The following is a 22,217-nucleotide window of genomic DNA, read 5'->3' on the forward strand; positions in this document are numbered from 1 at the left end:
TTTACCCCAAACTTCACCAGCTGATTGTGAAATATTCTGTGGATTATTTCCCGTGCCGTCAGGACCAGGTAGGAGCTATCTCAGTGTTCTTCAATTATATTCCATGCTTTTTCAGTTTTGGGCAAAATTTCTTAGTTTTCCAAGCCTCTAGGTTTTAACTTTGCATTTTTAGACCATCACACCTTGTCCTTATCAAAAAATGTGTTGCATTTTAGGCTCCTAACAGGCAGCCTGCTATGCATAACACTGTCTCCAAAGGGTAAGTGCGATGGGCGCAAAAAAATAAATTTAAACAGTTGTTTTTCCTCAAATTTTAAACTAATTTTTGCCCAAGTTGGATCCTAACTTATCTAATGATTGTGTTTCAGATATTCATTAGATCAAAATGGTTGTTACATGGCAAGAACGAGAACACGAGGAACAAGACATGATTGCTTTAAATGACCAGGGCACACTTGATGCCTTAAAGAACTGTGGGTTGCTGAAGTTCTTTCAATTATCCAGCATGTAGCAACAAATGGAACTACTGCACTATCTTGTTCATGCTTGGGACCCTACTGACCAGGTTTTTCATATTAGGGGTAAAGATATCCCTTTTACCATCGAGGATGTTTACTTTCTGATGGGTTTATCGAGGCGGGGTGCCCTTATTTCACTATCAGGACTCACCAGGGGCGGTGAATCAATGAGAGATTATATTCGTCAGTTCTGTCAGGAAGGATCTCAACCCAGCAGAGATGGAAAGATTCATATCCAAGATGTTAGTGATCGACCTTTGAGAACTATCCTCTTTACCCTTGCTAGATTGGATCGCAGTGCGGCTTTACATTTAGCAAACAGATCTTATATGCAGTTTGCCTGGAACCAAAGGTATTCAACTAGTGTGAGGCAATTCTTCCACTTATGAAAGATCAACTAACCAAAGTGAAGGCTGGAAAGACCAAAAATTTTGGTTATGGGTCTATTTTGATTTCCTTCACCTTGGAAAGAATCCCGCTTATGCAACCACAACACATTTCTCTGGGAGTGCCTGGACCTAGAGAACCACGGATGTAGCGATGGGTAGACTTTATGGCTAGGTATGCTGGCCAATCACTGATCTCATTTTCCTCCGCTTTCTTCGAGTGGTTCGACCATCAAGAGATGGCCTTCACAGAATATCCATATGCTGGGATGGACTTCCATGGCGATCTAGATTTGGCATTTCCAGTTGGGGCGCAGTGGAGCGCTATTGGTAAATTGATTTGACCACACTTTTCTTTTTGAGTTTTCATTTTTTGTGTTTTTTGATTGTTACCAAGACTAAATAAACTCATATATGTATGCAGATATTGGACCGGTTCGACCTGTGGTATGCCCACGGGAAGCAGATGCTCCAGTGGAGAGAGTTGTCGGGAGGGCAGTCCTTAGAGATTTGGACATAGCAGAGACCTTGGCTCAGTTGCAGGATCATGTAGAAGGCTTAACCCTCGGTATTTTGGATGTTCGGATTGATGAGTTACCCATGAGACTGTAGCGCCATACCACTGGTGTGTCGAGTCGTTGGACGAGGCTCCTGCGTATGATAGCATAGGCAGTGACCTGTTATCATTAGCATCATTAGTCTAGGATATTTTCTGCATTCATTTTTGAGTTTTTGGGTCAGATGACCGATTTTGTATTGGACACAAAATATTTGTAAAAACTTATATACAATTATCTGTTTGACTTTCAGAGTTTTATTATGGTTAAGTGATGAAATCTTGTTCAAATGATAATGTGATTTGAAAAATGATTTCTTTACATATGTTGCAAATGTCTATTTAACACATAGTTTGCTAGAGAGTCAGTCAATGTGTTTAAATTTCTGGAAATATGTTGATATTGAATGAATTCAAAATGTCTTTCCAAAATTCGAACTCTAAGGAACATGCAATGAATAGCTGGGTTTCAGATGGAATAGACACCAGTAAGCTGTAGAACAACAAGTTGTGAGTCTAGCCTAACAATGATCTGGCGTATGCCATGTGAAATGGCATCAGAGAGGAGTTCAATCAATGCGTTATACTCAGCTATATTGTTTGTCGATTAACCAATACATATCCCCCTGAAACTCACTAACTCGCCGCTTGGAGCGAAAATGGCCCACGCTGCAGAAGATAAGTTTTGCATACTACGACTAGCTCCGTCGGCATACCCAACAAATGGTTCCGAAAAATTCGACATCTGCAACAAATGTGAAGTGGATTACCTAACCAAATCAAAACTCTAAAAAAAAACTAACACAGAGAAATGAAATCAAAGCATATGCATAGTGAGTCTTACTACACTCAATTAAGCATAGTAACGTTTAAGATACAACCCGTTTCAGGGCTGCGACAGTGGAATCTTGTCATAATCGACTAACTCGTAGGATCCTTTTGTCAATACACATTTAACAATATAATATAAGGGCCCATCCATAATGGTTCAAACTTCCCTGCTCCTAATTTGTCAGAATCCTGATTGTAAAGCAAGACCAAGTCACCTTCTGAGAAGACACGAGGCTTAACATTTTTTTCATATTGTGCCTTGATGCGTTTCTTATGTGCTTCGTTAGCCAATGCGGCATCAAAACAGGTTTCATCCAGATGGATTAATTCCAAGAAACGTGCTTCTTCTTTAGAAGTATCGGGTAACAGGTCAATTATGAGCTTGAGGGATGAGATTTCACATTGAATTGGTAAGACTACTTCCAAACCATATACCAACTGAAAAGGCGTAAATCCAGTCACATTTCTCACCAAGGTCCGATATGCCCACAGAGCTGAGTACAAGATTAAATGCCAATTCCATTTATGGACTCCAATCATTCTTTGCAACATGTGCTTAAGGATTTTGTTGATTGCCTCAACTTGTTCGTTAGATTGCGGATAATATGGAGTAGAACTATCATGAGATATTCCTAATTTGGTAGTTAACTCGATCACCATGTGATTGTGAAAATGCGACCCATGATCTGTAACTATAGCTTGTGGCACACCAAACCTGTAAACCACATGGTTAAAAAAAGAGAGAGTAGCCATTTCGCCATTGTTGTTCAATGTAGGCATCGCCTCGGCCCATTTGGTAAAATAGTCAACAACGACTATAATATACCATGCCCCCCGCGGAGGTGGGGTTACATGTCATAAAATCAATGCCCCATTTCGCAAATGTGCCAACAGCAACAACTGGATGCAGTGGTGCAGGTGGTAATCTGGTTTTACGATAAAAAATCTGACAAGCATGGCACCTTCTGACAGCAAGTATGTAATCTTTAGATATAGATGGCCAAAAGTAATAAGCTCGTAGGATTTTTTGTGCAATTGTGTAACCAGATAAATGCCCCCCCACAAGCACCTAAATGGAATTCATTCAAAGCTTTTTTGGCCTCCTCATGAGTAAGGCACCTACATAAGATTGCATCAACACCAGGATGATAAAGTGTATCGCCAACGATCAGATAATGTTTGGCTTGGTATCGAGTACGTCATTGTTCAGAGCGAGAGGTGTTAGGCTTAAAAGCTTGGGTCTAGAGATAGACCAGTATATCCCCATACCATGGATCACTTGATGAAATTAGAAACAGAGACTCATCCAAGATTGATGCTTCTGATGTTAAATCATTGGAGGACGAGGGAAGGTCGCAAAGTAGCTCAACAAAGATGAGAGATTTCTTTGATTTGGATTTGATGAACTCCAAATCAAACTCCTGCAAGATAACTATCCATTTAGAATATTTCCCCCCCAACAATTGGTGTGACAAGATGTATGTCATAGGGTTGCAATCTGATATAATGGTAGTTTTGCGAAGGAGGATGTAATGTCGAAATCTCTGCACAGCTTGAACGACTGCTAAGGCTAACTTTTCAACATATGAATATTTACTTTCTATATCATTAAGATTGCGACTCAAATAATATATAGGATGTTCAATTCCACTTTCCTCTTGCACTAAAACCATACCAATGGTTGTATCTACAGCGGCGAGATACAGGTAAAAGTCTTTTTGATAGTTTGGGGCATACATTAATGATGCTTTAATGAAGGAATATTTGAGAGCATCAAAAGAAGCTTGCGCAACTTGGTCCCAATGGAAGGGTACACCTTTCTTCAATTCATGTGTGTAACCTTAGCTAATTTAGTGTAATTTGGAATGAACCTCCTCAGAAAGTTTGCCTTCCCTTGAAGTCTCTGAATCTGTAACAAATTTGAAGGTGGAGGCATGTCAAGAATTTCTTGAACCTTTATGGGATCGAGTCGAATTCCATCTTTCGAAACTATGAAGCTGAGCAGACGACTAGAGCCAACACAAAACACACACTTGTGTGGATTGAGTCTTATTTTGTAGTGTCGACAATGTAAAAATATTGCTCTCAAATGTTGCGGGTGATCAGTCCGTTTTCGCGAATGAGCAGGCAGATCATCAAGATAATGAGGTTTCCTAGCCGTAGTAGGGGATTCAGATGATTTTTCAAGAGTGGGATTCTCCTGTTTCTTCTTGTTATTCTTTCCCTTTTTCTTACGTCCTGGTTGCTTTGGATTTTTGCCTTTGTCAAATGACACGACATTAATCTTCGAGGCAAGAGTGTTTTATGATTGATTTGCATTTTGATTGGAAAGAGCAATATTTTTTCCAGATGGTCCTCTTGCCGTTTGTGTGCTCGAGGAACCGATCACGCCGTCGCCTGCATGAGAGTCCCTACTCGATTTTGGAGGTGTTGGAACCGTGAAAGATGGTGTAGGTGCATCAGGAATTTTATCATAGAGCGTGCCTGATTGTGTGTAAATCAAATCCAAATATTGGGCACGAGCAATAACCTGCTCTTCTGTGATAACTCCTCCTTTTTCCACATCCTCAGTGATTGATAGCAGCAAGGACTTTATGAACCACTCAGCTAAAAGCTGATTAGGAACATATGTCTTGACCATTCGACGACAACACCGCCACTCATGAATATGATCTGGTATATGAGTGGAGGTAGTCTGTTTAAAGTTGGTCAAGGGTTCTATTCCAGTTTCGTACCTGATAGGTAACTGGAAATGGGTCAGAAAGGTAGTGGCTAGAATGGTGAAGTTATCAAAAGAAGCTCTAAGTAATTCAATATACCATTTAGTAGCTAGACCGGTAAGCATTCTTTGGAAAAGACGAAGCCTGATCGAATCATCATTCAGAGTGTTGGATGAACACCATAGATGAAAAGTCATTGCATGATTCGATGGGTCTTCTCCTGGATTTCCATTAAACTTTGGAATGTCAGATGGCAATTTATGTGGAATCACCAGCCACCAAGGCGCATGTGTAATTTGATCATTAGTGAGTCGGTTTAAATCTGGTAGTTCTAAAGTTGCTATAAATGGCAACTGTCGATTCAAGTCAGGTTGAGCATACCTAGGATAAGCTAGAATCGCTTGTGCAATAGGTCTTTGCATACCATCATAGGGCATCTATGTTTGGTAACCTTGATAAGGTTGTTGGACAAAACCAATATTAGGCGTTTGTTGATAACCAGTTTGGAAATGTGGTTGTCCATAACCTGCAGGGCTTTGTTGCCCAGATCCTTGGTAAGTTTGATAATGACCAAAACCAGTTTGAGCTTGTGAACCAAGTCCAAACTGGGGTTGGGACTGCTGGAATTGAGGTTGTTGAAATTGTGACAGCCATGGTTGTTGAACCGACTGTTGCTTCCCAGTATTGAAAGATTGACCAAGCTGTGGATCAACTGTACCAGTGTATGTCTAGGTCATTCCAGATAAAGGTACACTAACCTGAGGTTGTTGGTGAGCTCCAGAAACAAGTGGTTGTTGTATAACAACTTGAGAAACTTGAACCTCTTGCCTTGAAACTTGAGGTTGCAAGGAAGAAGGATCAGTTTGTATTGGTTGAGATGCAACAGTTTGAGCTTGTGACTATGGCATAGTAGTAAAAACAAGTGTAGTAGGAATATTAGACACAGTTTGCACTGGTTGTGTTGGATACACCAGCCTTGGTTGATTTGGTAGTATTGGTTTCCATTGACAAACTCTAACTCTAGTTTGACCTAAATACTGTGGGAAATTACCATATGGTTGTCCCTCGGAAAAAGGAGGAAACGGTGAGTAAGCATATTGCTCTCCATATGGTGGCAATCCAGTGTTTAATGGATACATCGGTCTTTGATAACTGGATTGCCCAAATTGATACTGATGTGCAGGATCAAATTTTTGAGTTCCCATGTGAGAAAAACTAGGTAAAATTCTGGACGAGTAAATGGGTGTTGACCATGGTGCAAAAGCAACCCCTGAGTGGGTTCTAGACAATGATTGGTAACCGACCGGAATGGATGATTCACCATATAGGTGTGACTCAGGTGTGGTAGAAAACATCGAAGGAGTGACAACAGAAGATTCTGCTGCAGCTGCATCAAATGATACAATCTTGGATGTTGATGGTTGTTCAGACATAGTTAACTGACCCAAAAGCTATCCTAAAGATTCGACGGGAACTTGCAAGGAAGCAGGATTAAATGAAGCAAAGTAATCAAGAGCATCAGGATAAAGATTAATTCCAGTTCCAAAATGAAATGGGGTGCTAGATGTGGAATCCTCTACTATCTCCTCTATGGAAATCAAACCAGGTGGAAGAGGTTGACCGTCAGGTCCGCAAAATATTTCTGGTGTTGAAGAAGGTGTAGTTTCTACAGTGATTGATGTCGGAGGGGTAGCAACTTCTGAATGCTGAAATTCGAAGTCCAGATGTTCAGGTAAGTGAACTATAGTCTCAAAGGGAGGTTTTTGAACAACTCCTGGTTCAAATGTAACCTCGGTTTGAACTGGAATAGGTTCCAAACCAACTCCTGATGGAGTAGTTTCAGGTTCAGAAGTACTTCTTCGTTGAACAATTTGAAATTGAGGATCAATTTGTTGTTGGACAACCTCGGTTATTGTTACACTAGGATCAATACTAATGTCCTCACGTGACTGTGAAACTTATTCTTTGGAGATGGATGTACCAGAAATAATTGGAGTAACTGGAGTCTCTAAAGTTGTTGAAACAAATGTCTCAAACAACCCAAATGAAGAAATAGGAGTTATTGATGTAGTAGACTTAGTTAAACGAGACCGCTTTGTTCGAATTGGTGTCACTCCAACAGGCAAAGACGATTGACTTGCTACTCTCTGCGAACAACGGGGTTTGGATTGACTTTCTTCCACGATTGCGGATTACTTTATCAACTTAAAACTCAACTAAAGGAAAAGGATGTTATTCGTGGTCAATTAATTTTAACGACACTTGGACACAACTTTGCTTTTTCAGTTTTAAAGAGTCGAGAAAAAGCAAAATATGACTCTAGTCGCCTTCGATTTTTAATGAGCCTGAAAGGACAAGTTCTCAGATGATCCTTTTACTTTTAGAGAGTAAAAAAGGAATGAAAGTGACTACTCTGGAGACTCTAAACAAGAGGGTTTACCAAACAAATCACAAAACTGCAATATACACCTTGGTGATAAATGAAAGAGAAATTACCAAGGACTTTACGTACGGCAGTCAATCTTCCCGAATGCTGTGTTCAGTGCATTGCAATCAGTAAGGCGGCAAACTCGGCTTCCTAGGGATAAAGGATTTCAACCTATTAGGGTCTCCCACTATATACGCGACGGTACAGGGAGAACAAGTCCGTACTAGCACTTATCGTATCAAAGAGGAGGAATCACCCAACCTTCATTGAAAACAACAACCACTAGGTTTAAAGACGCCGAAACAATTCTCTAGCCTAGGCCTCTAGATGTGTTGCGTTAAATTCCAAAGCGTTGTTAAGTTAATTGAGGTTCATTTTAAGTTGATCTTGCTTAAAATTTTGCCTTTGAGGGTTCACCGTGAAATGTGTTCTGAAATTCCTAAAAATGCATCTAGAATGATAAGCACTCTTTTCGTTTATTTTCAACAATGAAAATCCTAACTACAAGGGATAGAGCATAGAAGTACTTTTGAGCAAACATCAAAGAGCACACACTAGTGCAATTCCCTAAGTCATTCTTTTGAGCACACAAACCAAAATTATAAAATGCAAATGCATGTATTTGTTTTCAGCTTCCCTTAATGTGAATGATACAACAAGGAAAACTAAATGCACAAACGATTCAGGGTGTTTCACACAAAATGGCGATTTTTGACAATTTTTCTTCAAAGAGAAAGGAATATTAAACGAAACTTTCAAGTTTGAAGAAATAGAACTTTTTGACACTTCGAATGAAATCAAATGAGATGCACAAAATAGTTTAATCGATCAGCTATGAAGGAGGATTTTTACGACACTTCACTTTTTCGACGAAATTGAAGACTTTACGACACTTTTCTATCGAAACGATAATCGATCAACACTACTTTTTGACAATGGGTTGTAAATGACAAAACAATACATAAAAACATTCACCAATCCAAATATAAAGAGGGCAGAATTAAGAGATGGATGTTGGTTTCAGTGATGAGACATCATTCATGTTCAGCAAGCAATTAATCAAAGATGAAAACTGGTCAAAAACCTCAATTCCTAGATGGGAAAAATGAGCTTCAATCAATCATCGCAGGCTACAGTGATAGACAGTGCAATGCATAGCGCTTTTTCCATTCAGGAACTACAATGCATAGCAAGTCACAGTTAAGGACAGTGCTATGATCACAGGCAACGATTCTGAAGTTGTTTTTAGCTCAAATTTGATTCAATTTTCAGTGGATTAAGCTTGAATTCAATGAACAACAGCAAGTAAAGTGTAGTGGAATGTTCTAAGAGGCTACTAAGCTACCAAAAAGGGCATTCAATTTCCCCACTGGAGTCGCCAATTTGTTTTCGGGAAAATTAGTATTTCTAAGAAATTCTAACCCTCTAGGTTTGGTAGCTAACCTAGAAACAACAGTTAAAACAATTCACTATTTTTCCTATGAATGACAGATAAGGGAAAGATTATAAAGAGCCAACTTGTAACTTCCGCTTGATTCCTCTCTTGATCTTTCTCTCCTTTGGTTGATCTCGTTGCTCCTCCCCGTACTTAACACACTTGGAGAGTACCTGCGCAATTACAAAAACAAAGACTCGTCAAAGCATAATTATCCATAATTCATAAACATCATAGAATCGAAAGTATGATAAACATATGAATGCATTGACAGATTACACAATCATAGGGGAAAAATCTTGAAAATCTTTATTAATAGAAAGAAGGATTACAACCTATAAGTTTGATCTAGTGCCATCTTGCCAGCTTCAAACCTTCTTCACCTCATGAACATCAAGAAATTCCGACATTACCACAATACTTTGCCTCAATACTAAAACCATCAGCACTTCCTTACAACTCAAAACTATTCAGCCCTAGATCCCTTGGATGAGTGATGCATTTATAGATGAGTGAAGGAGGCTGGGTCATCAATGATGATGATGAATGCCTTTCTATTTTTAGGAATTGGTTCCATGAAAGAGGGGAATAGGAGGTCGATGTTTCCTAATTCCTTTAGTCATCCTTCGACGAACTCAGAGGGGCAGGTGGCACTAGAGAAGCTTCTAGAGGTTTCCATGAGTAACTGATTCTTCAAACTCTCCCGGAATTTTGTCCAAGCTCGACCATCGCACCCTAAAGAGGGCCTAAGTGCGATGCATAGCACTTGGTCAGTGTGGCACCTGCTATGCATAGTAGCCTAATGAAGAGCTTCCTGCAATGATCTCTTTGAGACACTTTTTGGATGAATTTTGTGATGGAAATTTTGGGGAATGAGGCATTCAGAGGACTAAGTTTCTTTAGGGTATAAAAAAACTATATTAGGGGTTGATAGACCCTAATAACATCGACATGTGAGTTGGGGTTTATGTGCCCAAATAAGTCTGTAACACCTGCCCATGCGTTCCCATGTCTGTTTGGCAGTACATTTACGTCCGATCCTAGATCCAGAATCACTTGATCCATTTCATACTCTTCGATTTGCGTAGTGAATCTCATTTCCCTTCCCGCTCGTGATGTATGTTTCCTAAGCTTCCGGACTACGCACAGTTCTCCTGACCCAATGCACCTAGTGATCAGCTCCTGCAATCCTTTCACAGCCTTGCTGTCGTGAAGCAGCTTCATACATGTCTCGAGAAAGGTAGTGAGCATTGAAGGATCCATCTCTGGTTCTAGTTGATCCTTATTACCTGAAGTGGAGGCCTCCGTGAAGCTCTTCTTAACTTCCATGAATGTCTCTTTCGCGCCCTCCAGATCAAATTCAAGTTCCTTTGTAGGAGCCTTGCGAATCCACACACTTTCTTCAGGCTGCTTACCTTTGTCATCTCCTATCGTGATACCGCTTCGGAGCATGATGTTTACATGCGGGTCCTCTTCGCACGGCTCAGACCTCATCATTTGTAGGTTTTGAGTCGGGGGAGGCTAGAGTAATCCTTTATCGCGCAACCTTGCTATCAGTGTAGGGCAGTCCTCTGTCTCATGATAAAACTAAGTACAATATAAACATGATGCTCTTGTCGAATTTGTACAATCGTGGGCATAATGACCTGATCCTCCACAATTGTAACAAATTAGCTATCCGCAACCCCTTCCTGGTCCCATTCCACCTCGACTTCGTCCGCGACCCTAAAATCGAGCGTGCGCCATCCCTGCATTTGGTTCGGGGGCTCGCGTTTCGGTATGCACTATATAGGTAGGAGTCCGATCCATCATCAGCTCGTAACTTCTGCAGGTGTGCTCATCATGCCCTACTGACCTGCAGAAATTACTGAACAATTGTTGGGAAGTTTGTGTATACTTCTGTATTAGGTGACAGTTATTTGTAGCGTGTTTTCTTCCTATCTGACAAATCACGCACCATAATGTAGGCGTCACGCTCAGTCCTGCTTGTGCCTCTGGTCTTAATGGCATCGGCCCTCCTCCCACCAAGTAATTCGCGAAGACTGGGCAATGGTCCTTGTCATGCCCCTGGCCTTTGCATTTTATGCACCATACCTCCTTGCGCGCTTCTGGGCGAGTTGTCCTGTCCTGTTTCAAACTCTGCATTTCTAGACATAAATTTTGTAGTTGCACGTGGATTTGTTGGACTCCCAGGCCAGGATCTTGTATTGGGGTCTTGTGCAGTCTCATTTCAATCTCCAAAGCTTCGGCTTGGGTGGACAACTTCTGCTGTGACAGCGCTGTCCTTAGATGTGGCGTTAGTGATGCTACAAACCATGTGTGATGCTGCCCATCTGTGAAGGTCATGTTGGATTCGCGAATCATACTCTTCAATCTCTAATCCAGATCCCATAGGGTCTCACCTGGAAGCATCACGATTTCCTTAAACCCAATAATCAATTGTGTCTTCGATTTTGGCCTGCTAAATTCCTTGTTCAGCGCGGCCTAGATATCTACAATCCCCGCGTTTGGATGGTCATTAGAATGCTTAATATACCATCTCAGTGTGTGATCCTCCAACGTGCTTACCAATGTTGCCTTCTTTATATTTTCATCCACGACTCCTTGTGCTTCTTATACAACCTTTACTACGAACCAAAATTGGTTCGTATCTTCGTTCCCTACTCCTTTGAATACCGACAATTTTATCGCGCTCACCATATTGAACTGTGGTGGCAGCGAAGGTGGTGTGGGCGAAGATGGAGATGGCAATGGTGAAATCGGTGGCAGTGTAGGTGGGGGTGGTATGCGCGGAATTTGCTGCCTTATCAGACTGATCGCGCTTCTTGAAGAAACTTTCGCGAGCTCTTCCTCACTTTCCCGTCGAGGTGAAATCAAGGGGCTATTTTCTATTTCTGTGCTACCTTCATTTCTATAGATTTTCCCACTTTGCATAGCCCCAACCATCAATTTATTCGCATAACCTGATTTTCACACAATAGCATTTTAATCCAAGTGTTCAATGATTTAATGTACTTACCTCGTGGTCCTTTCAGGAAGGGTTGTTCTGCCTCGCTGTAGTTGACGGTTGTGTCTACTGCGAACTCGGTGATAAACCCTCCTATAATTCGATCGAGCCAATGGTCCACAATGTGCACGATCTTATCTTCTGATGCTTCTAGTCTATGCACCACTTCTGGAGTCCACACAATCGGTTTATCGAGCCTACACCTTCCTCGACTGTCTGCTAGCTTCGCGATCCACTCATACAACTCAAAGTGAAAGGATGCAAAGAAAATTTCGTGGATTTATGTATATAAGTAGCGCTTCAACCACTGTTCCTTTGATACTCACGAATTCCTATTTTCCTGTGTCGCGAACTCATGAATCTTTCTATCCAACCACTCTTCAATTTCTTTCTTTGTTGGGTTCTAGTGACACAACATCAGACATCCCTTATGCAAATCCCAGTCCTGGTAATGGAACCATTTGTTGGCTTGTTGGTGCCTAACCTAGGTTCAGAGGTGATTTAGCCAAACAAATCCCGGTACCACTGGCCCTTTCGGCAACAGTCTGCAGAGCGTGCACTGAGGTCTCACCTGAAGTAGTATGGGAGGGTGCTAGAACCAGGTTTCTGCACCCTGGAGATGTCTGATGGTTTTCAAGTGGTCCGCGGTTGCGCACGTTGCTACCCGCACTTTCCTGTACCTCGCAGCCTGAGATACTGCCTTCGTGCAGCCCCACTCGAGGGCCGAGCCGTGTTATTACCCAAGTCCTTACTAGTAACCCGATATTAGTTGATTAACTTAGCTTACTGTATGCTTTCAGTTATACTTAACAATATTCACCATTCATACAAGTGCACGCAATAAATAAATAGTATAATTGCAAATGATATCAAACATGTCATAACTTATAACATATGCACAAAATTGGTAACAAAACCCTTCTTTATTAATCTCTTCTCTGGTTACAGACTCAACTCTACCCTGCGCACTCAGCTGCAAGGGTTTGCACACTCAGCTGCGGACTCTACTAGGCCTCTGCGCACTCAGCTGCAGAGCCTCTTTCTACTACTACAACCCAAGACACACTTAGACTCTTCTTCTATGCTTCACTATCTCATTCTATGCATTAGATCCTATATTGTTTTTACAACTCAAAGCCTCGCTCTATTTATACAATCCCATGGTCCGCGGACCATGGGTAGGCCGACATTACATTCACACTTAGGGCAGACAACCCTATGACTCTAACATACATTTCGCGCTCGCAATTCGCGGAGCTTTACAATAATATCAACTCAAAACTTGGGCTTTGAGCCCCAAAACATGTTGTGGGGCGATTCCATGCCCAACAAAGTGTCTGAGATTAAACAACGGAAAACAGACACATTTGCAAGGAGCTATCTTCCTAGATAGAGACAGGGAAGCAACTCATCAGGAAAAAACTGGTCCACTCACGAAAATGTGCAGAGATCTGTGTTCAATGTCGATCAGTGCGCAGACCTCGAGTTCTATTTGATCCACGAAGAACATCACCCCGAGAACTTTTGTTCGAACTGGAAGCGAGTCACAAACTCGGTGTACAGTCATACACTCGATGCAGAGAGCGGTATGCAAAAGCAGCTGGATGACAAAGATTATGACGAAGGTATTGCACCTATTGAAGCATCAAGTTTTGGGCATGTGGTGAACGCATATCAGTGCTCGCAAGTAGTGCCGAAGACAAACACCGAGAAGCATCCCCCAAGACAAAATGACCATTACAATCTTAGGAGTAAAGGGGCTCCCCCTACACTTGGGGAAATGAAAGAGAAGATCAGATTGCTGATAAGGAAAGTTGATCCACTAGACGCCCCAAAGCAGAAAAGACAAGATAAGTCTAGGAAGACAACGGCGGGCAAGAGTAATTCCATGAGTATCAAACTGCAAAACACTTCATCGGACAACACAAACATCTATTCTACCCCGGACACCTCGGTAAGTCTACCACCTCTGGACTACAACATTATTGATAACATGAAGAAAAATCGAGCAAACATTAGTTTGTTCGAGTTGGCTAAGATTCAGAGTCAGCGAGATATCCTGCTGCGCGCACTGGGACTGATAGCAACAGACAACGCAACCTATACCAGCAAGGGAGAAAGCACACCTCCCGGATCACTTTCCACTGTGCTCAATACACTCCAGATGGAAGAAGCACACTTAGGTTGCCCCCCATTCCTGCTATCTTTTCAAATTTTCAACTGCAATGTTCACAATTTCCTGGTTGATTCTGGCACGATAGTCAACATCATGCCGCTCCCCATTGCGAAAAAGATCAATGCACGATGGAGCGAAACATTCGCGCGAATCATCCAACTTGATCAAACATCGGTACCAGCCATTGGTGAACTACGAGATGTGATCATCCGACTATCTCATGACAGTCGAGTCCACCAATGCATCAACATAGTGGTTGTAGACATCCCAGAAGCATATGGTCTATGGCTCAACAGAGATTGGTCCAGCAAGCTAGATGGATGTTTTGCTACAGATTGGTCTCACATGTGGTTTCCATACAAGGGAAAATGCAACCAAATCCAGGTAGAGTCCAAGAGGTACATGAAACATAATGTCACTTTCCTTAACAACGAGAGCTAATTATTGGCCTTCGTATAACTCATGTTTGGCAATTGCCTCTTGAAAAAGACTTTGGAGTGTTATCCTGCACGACCAACTCCAACCTCATCAGATACGTAGTTGGGACTCCTTCCTTGCCCAACTGACGGTAATGAAACTTGTACAATTTATTTCTCCGATAGTAGCAGCAACAATAGCAGTAATAGTACTAGCACGCCAAACGGTCTGTGTATAGATGAGATGTGGGCCATGAGTCCTGACGAATCAGAAACACATGATGGCTCAAGGACCAAGTGTACCTCAGTCATCCAAAACAACAGACAATGCATGATTTTGAGCTGTGTGAAGTTTGAAGGCACAAACAACGATGCTGAGCATGAAGCACTCAGGTTGAACACACAAAGGACCAACACTACGAACGAACAGAGCAACCTGGGAACCTATCATGATCCGAAGATAGCTAGTCTCGGTACAAGCTATACACCGCGACAACGACAAAACTTTGATTACTTGACCAAACAATACTAGGATGGGTCTACATGGGTAGATGATGACCTGAGTACACACTACATGCAAGCAATCCAACTCGGGATTCCAGGTAAAGGAGGAGACAAGCCATTACAACGAAGACCAGGTAACACATACATGTTGTTTACACTCCTTATACAAAAAAAATTGACTAACATTTTGGATGATCAGATTACTTGCAAAGTTTGTCATCATACTTGGTTTTCTAATTTGAATCCTGCACGTAAGAAATCTGGGAAAATTTGCTTATGCATTGACTTTAGAAATTTGAACCCATCTCGGAATAAAAACAACTACCCCATGCCATCATCCGAGCCCATGTTGCATGCAGTACATGAAACAGTGGTGTTGTCTTCACTTGAAGGTCTTCTGGAATCCCACCGGGTTCCGATAGCAGATCTTGGTGGACTTGCAGGTCTACGAGAAGCTTGGCCCATGCACATATCATTTGCAATCACTGGATAGGAGGATTGACAACCTTCTTGCAATGACCAAGATCTCAAACATTATTTTCAGTAGGTTGGGCCGCGACCATGCCATGTACATGGTCTGCTTGCTGCTTGTTTTTTTCATTCAGTTTGTTTTGCTTATTGCCTTTGTTTTGGCTTTGTTTGATTCTGCTTACTATTTTTGTTCACGTTCATTTTGTTTGTTTGATATGTTAATATATTTATTTTATTTTATTTATTTATTTATTATTATTATTATTTATTTTTATTTATTTATTATTATTATTATTTATTTATTTTATTTTATTTTATTTATTTATTTTTATTTTTATTTATTTATTTATTTATTTTTATTTTTATTTATTTATTTATTTATTTTTTTTTTTTTTTTCGGAAATAAGTGTTGCCAACTACTACGTTCTGGCTTTTGAATAGAGTATGTGGCTGAAATTTGAAGAGACTTGTGACACTATAGCACTTGGCCAGCCTTGTGTCCATCTTCTCTATGCTTGGTTATAACCTTCGGCCGATGAAGTCTTGAACCTGTGTCCACACTGGGAAGCCCCATGCCTATACTCAGCCTTTTGCTCTGTGTGCTCAAGCTCATCCAACTAGTAGAAACAGAGAAGGGGAAAATATAAACAAGAAAACCTATGTCAGAGGTCTTACATGCTTCTCTAAAGGAACAACCTCTTCTGCTCTCAATAAGTTAGGATCCCTCTTCCACCCCAAAAATAAATAAGTGCATATGCACAGTCCTCTTGAAAAATACAAAGGAAAAAGAAGAGAAAGGCTTCCTATGCAGTGAGGTGAAGCATGCAACTCCACCGGGGGTACTAACTAGGCTCGCTCGCAGTGGAGCAATGTATGTGTTCCTGCATGACTCCATGGGGATACTATCCAAGCCTGTTGGTAGCGGAGCAACACCAAAGATAAAAACTTATACTCTAAAATTTTTTCAACTCGCGAGCTAAACTACCCTTCCCAGATTCGAAACACTATGATCAAGCTGAACTATTGATTGTGTTTGACTGAGTTGGCAAAAGGTGAACCATATATGTGCATGGCGTAAGTGGGGAATCCAAAGTAACCTGCACAATGATTCAATACTCCCCGAAAGACCAAGGCCGTATGCTAGCAATGAATTGAAATAGAGAAGCTAGAGTTCTACCAGTGTGTCGCCAAGTGTTGTAGTGGCTACAACCACCCTCCAAAATTTTGGCCTGCACCCAATTTTGGAGCCTCCCTTGAGAGTTTCACTTGATGACTGCACACACTCAGGTTCACTCTGTGAGCTTGTGTGATTCCTTGCATCCGCCTTGCTTGTTCATTTCATTCAAGTTTCTACATGCTAGTGTCTAAGTCATGCTTGCGACCATGTTCTAGTTATGCTCAAAGTCTTCGCTTCGTATGTGCTTGTTGTGTTCGCTATGAAAGCATCTATCGCACTCACACACGGAGTCACATTCACTGTCACACAAGCGTCATCTCGATCAATGAATAGCCAATCAAGAGTGTCGCACTTGTCACTTGCAACGTCGGTCAGTCATGTTGAACATGTGTGTCTGGATGGTTTGGTCATTTCGTCGTCAAGTCATTCTAGTGTTTGTTTGTATGATCACATATGCTTCTTTTGATTGTTCACACACTTAGCCATTTTGCTGAAGTTCTGACAACCAGACTCCTCATTGATAGTCAGACCATCACCCTGCTTTCGACTCGATTTACTGTCAACTAGAACAACGCAGAAGCACCAAGCTAGTCCTTTCAAGCTGCACTGCCCGCAAGCAACTCAATCAACTCTCATGCTGGCCACCCGAACAGTCGGACCCGATAGTCACCTCGGGACTGACTCCCCTCAAAAATTGCATAGAGGCCATTGACCTCACCCATTCAACTGACTGAGGAGATTGCACAGACAAGCTAGACAGACACCAAGTGCCCGTCCCTGTCTCCTTCAGAAAATTGCATAGTTTTCCTAATCAGTCATCCGGACAGTCATCTAGACAGTCGACCGATTGTTCATCTCAGAAATTGTGCAGTGCTCATGAGTAGGCCTTCCGTTTCCCATCAGTCAGCTCAGCTTAAAAATTATGCAGAGATGATTAGTAGGTCGGCCTCCCGGCCTTAGTGCAGTTTTCCCAGCCAGCAGCTCCTAGCAGCAGACTACTTGTTCCCCTCAGGAATTGCACAGTTTCTGCTGCCAGTGAATGAGAAGCCAACCGTCAGTTCCCTCTGGGAATTGCGTAATTTTTGCTGCCAGTGGCCCCAGTAGCCAACTGGTAGTTCCCTTTGGGAATTGCGCAGTTTTGGTTGCTAGTGAACTAGTAGCCAACTGGCAGTTCCCTCTAAGAATTGCACAGTTCTGGCTGCCAGTCTCCCGAGAAGTTCCCTAGAAAAACTGTGCAATCCCTGCCTGTTGACCCTTCATGCAGCCTGAACCGTTCCTCTGGAAAATTTGCACAAATATGGCTATCCAGCCCCTACTGACTATTTGTTCCAGAATATGCGCAGAGCATGCTTGCCTTGCCCTCCTTCAGCCCGCACTGTCCCTCCCAAAATTTGCGTAATTTTTCCTCCCAGCGGAGACAAACCTTACAAACAATTACCGTCGACTTAGATTTTCTGTCTCCATCTCTCAGTGAATCTTGCACATTTTTCATCAGCAGTTTCCCGTAGCCATCATCCCGCATCACACCCCTGTTGCCTCTCCCGGTCACCTGCATCTGAATGATCATGTGTCATAGTAGACTAGGAGGTTTTGGATTTGATGTCGTCTTGCCATGAGTGATTGTAGGTACAGGTACACCAACAAACATGTCAAGACGATGAATAGGATGAACGATGGGAGCACATGCAAATGGACAGGTTCACCAATGGACGAACGAACAAAGCGCGAAGCGGACGAATGCGACGAACATGCACCTTCGCGAACAAGTGATCCTATCAAGCCTTCTAGCATGAAAGCAAGGAACAACATGCTAAAGATTCGTCAAGCGAACCAAGGACCATCGAAGACTCCGTACACTTTGCCATGTGGAGGTGAAGCTATGATACACCGTGAAGACATCCATCACTCAACAGTAATGTAGCTTGACATGCACTCCAGCAGCAACACGGATGTACCAGCATTGTCATGTCAAGTCATGTCGAGTCAATTCATGAGTCATTTTTCCCACATCTCCACTATGGGCTTGTTGTCAATCAATGCGATGTAACGTGGAAGTCCAAGAGATATACTTGTTGAACATAGAGTCATGTAAGTCGGAAAGTCGTGGAAGTCGAACGGTCATGAGGGTAGTAAAACAACCACAAGGGTCAGTTTCACCCTTGGCTATAAATACCCCCCTCATTTGTACACGAAAGGACTTTTCACCTCATCTCCTCACACATAGCCAAGAGAGTCTGTAATATTTTCTTTGAGGAGGAAGTAGTGGCTCCAACGCCTCGTTGACAGGGTTAGTGATGTATGGTGTAACGATGTGTCTTGGAACTTTCGCTTAATTCAGAAGCCTGTTAACAGACCATCACGTTTTCACACATGTATTATACTTGTTGTAAGACTGATATTTAACACTTGTAATGCATGTTTCTTTAACCTATGTTCTACATCTAAACTGATTCATTTGTTGTAATGCATAATCTATTAATGGAAATGTGTTGTATATTTTGTTAATGTTGTCCCGTCCTTGTTGACTGCTCTGTCGGACATCAGACAGACCTTTCATATGAACCTTATTCTAACAATTGTTGCACTTGTTTGGACTGATCCATGAGTGTTATACATGTTATCTTACCTTGTATGTTGTGACTGCCGCATCCGAGTGGACTGCTCCGCCAAAAGCTGTGTATGTCCTTTTGTGTTGTATGTTCCTAGCCGAGTTGGGACTGATCCCTTTCAACCTGGAATTCACCTTCACTCTGTCCCCCTCACAGTGAAAGAACCATTGACACAAATACACTTACACTCACCAGGCGCGCGAACCTCCCACACAAAATGGTGTGAGGTCTAGTTGGGACTTCATACCGGGGTGATCCCACTAATGTTGGCGAGTCCAGCATCATCAACATCATCATAAATGATAGCGTAGGTTGGCTACTCAACACCAACTTCGTTGACAACTTGATCCTTGTGAACAACAAGTGTGGAGGCCAGAACGGGAGAACACGACACAATACTGTCTGGAAGATCAACAAAACGTGGGGACGGAGGTTGAGGAAATAAGTCCACGTGATAACCAACAGTCTTGTCAGCTAAATATGCATAGATATTAAGAGCAAGTGGGGTGGGAGGATGTGATAGTTCAACAGATAGATGTGCACCTTCTCCTACCTCACACTACGGGTCCATATTTGTTTGATGAGATGAGGACGGATAGTCACTTTTGACAACAACCGTGTCTGCCTTGGATTTAGTAGCTCTAACACTGAGGTATGTTGGGGTTGGTTTGAATGATTCTAAGATATGTGGATTCTCAGATATGTGAAGAAGATACTGAAATCTTTCATTGAGAAATTTCCAATCAATTTCATCCTCTTGGAATTGAAATGTGAGATTACGAAAGTGATACCAAAATTGCTCCATCGATTCATCAGGTCTTTCTGTAATCCGATATTTTTTTTATCAAGTGCTTGACAGTAAAAGTTATGGAAAGCATGAGATAATTCTAAAAAAAAGTGACCAAATGAGTGTATAGATTTTTCAGGCAGTGTGACAAGCCATTGCAATGGGTGCCCACAAAGCGTGAATGCAAACAACATGTAGATCACACAATCCTTGTGGGATTCAAGGTTTTCACATAGATTGGAAAAGGCAAGACTATGACTCTCCCAAGTTGTTCAGCCTTCACCTTCATATGTGTTCTGTGACAAGAGATTACAAAACTCCTCTAGGATTTCAAAGTCATCTCCATAAGACATACATCTCGGAGGACGAAGTGTAACATAACACATGATAGATGTGTGAAGATTCAATACAGATTTCTAGGACTCAACTTGTCATCTGGCCCTCCTTCTAGTGCTAGAAATTTTAATGATGTTGGACCCGCCAACATGTCAGGGGATCTACCCGATAAGAAGTCCCAACCAGACCTAACACCGTTTGGAGTAGAAGTCCCAGCAATGGGTAGTAAAGTTAAGTCTTGACTGCGATAGCACACAAAGGTAAACAAGATATCCTTGTCAGAAGCAAGTGTGTGACCTTGCAGCAAGTTAGGAGAGATGCATGGGGAGGTTCTAACACACGGAGGGGGGGAATAAGTGTATCCCTTAGAAGCCTATAATCGTACACATCTTGAAAGGAACACACAATCTGAATGAAATCACAAACTGGAAAGCAGAATAGTCGACAATCCAACGTGATGAGTTAAACCAACAACACGCTTCAATAATATTCATACAATCACATACTAAATAGTCCATACATCAATGCATAAGTAAAACTACATACATTGGTAAAGTAACCAGAATAGTCAATGCTGGCTCTGTTATATTAAATAAAGTGAAAGTTCCATCCATACATAAAACCATGACAACCACTAGCCCCAATAGTGAAATGTTATAGTTAACACCGCCTGCTCCTCCAAAGAGATATTCTCGCTCTGCACTGTGGAGAAGCCAACGCTCATCACAATACTCTCCAAGCCCTCTCCAAGAAATTCTTAGCAAAATTTTGGCTCCCAAAATCCCCTTCTATGATTTATGAAGTTCTATTTATAACAAAGGGTGGGGTGACCCTTGACATTCCCCTTTGTGACTCTTGGACTACCCTCATGACTCTTTACATTACATATGACTGTTTGTATTCCACTAATGACACTTGGAATTTCACTTTACATCATTTTTACAAAAATGATACATTTCCTCATATACCCATGAGGGAAAAAATTGGCTTGAGTCAGCTAGACAAGGCAATGCTAAGACTCAGATGGTTGTGGAAATACCAGCTCATCAACCTTCTCTCCATGATCCTAGGTGACAAACTAATGCCATGCTTGAAAGTGTGTAATGGTGTCCACATACTCTTTGATGATGTCATTTCAGAAATGAACTCTTGACTCCATTGCTTTCGTGTATGTTGATTTGGAACCTCGGTCTAACTCATCCCATAACATGCATAACTTAGTCATGAGCAAGGCCGAACGACGATGTACATCTACATGTTATCTGCACTGACTTGCAAATCTGCACTGGTGGCCGTGAGCATCAACTGATCAAAGTACGCATTGAGCTCCAGTCTGAATTGGTTCTTCTCTTTGGCCTCGGTGAGCGTACCAATTGACAGGGTGTCGTACTTCCCCACCACGACATCCAAACTCCTGTACAACCATGAATATGAAGCCTTAGTACTGGTGATGAGCGGTGTTACATAGTAATTTGTCACTGCTTTCGCCCCAGTCTTTCTGTTGTGTCATATGTCCCAATGAAACATGCTCATACTGAACAAATTCTCTCTAATGTTGCCAAGTGACCCACTTTTCCTAAGTTTTCTGCCTCATCGCGACTCTGGGCTTAATATACGCGATGAACAGTGGTTGCAAATAGTCTGGCCGCGCTTCCAGCGCGGAAGTACATCTCTTTCCCACAACGGTTCGATTTCATGCTCCGGCACGGGGCTACTTGCTATCTTTAGCGACGGTCTGACTGGCTACATTGTCTACTAGCGATGTCAGCGCTAAAGCTTAGTTATAAATTCACGATGATCCAAATTGGGCGAATTTGTTCCAACAGTTAGCCTTCTAGATGCCTCCAGACCTGGTTGTTG

The sequence above is a fragment of the Pinus tabuliformis genome, chromosome J (assembly GCF_031772625.1).
Source record: "Pinus tabuliformis cultivar Carrire ecotype Pingquan chromosome J, CPIR1, whole genome shotgun sequence".
Taxonomy (NCBI): Eukaryota; Viridiplantae; Streptophyta; class Pinopsida; order Pinales; family Pinaceae; genus Pinus; species Pinus tabuliformis.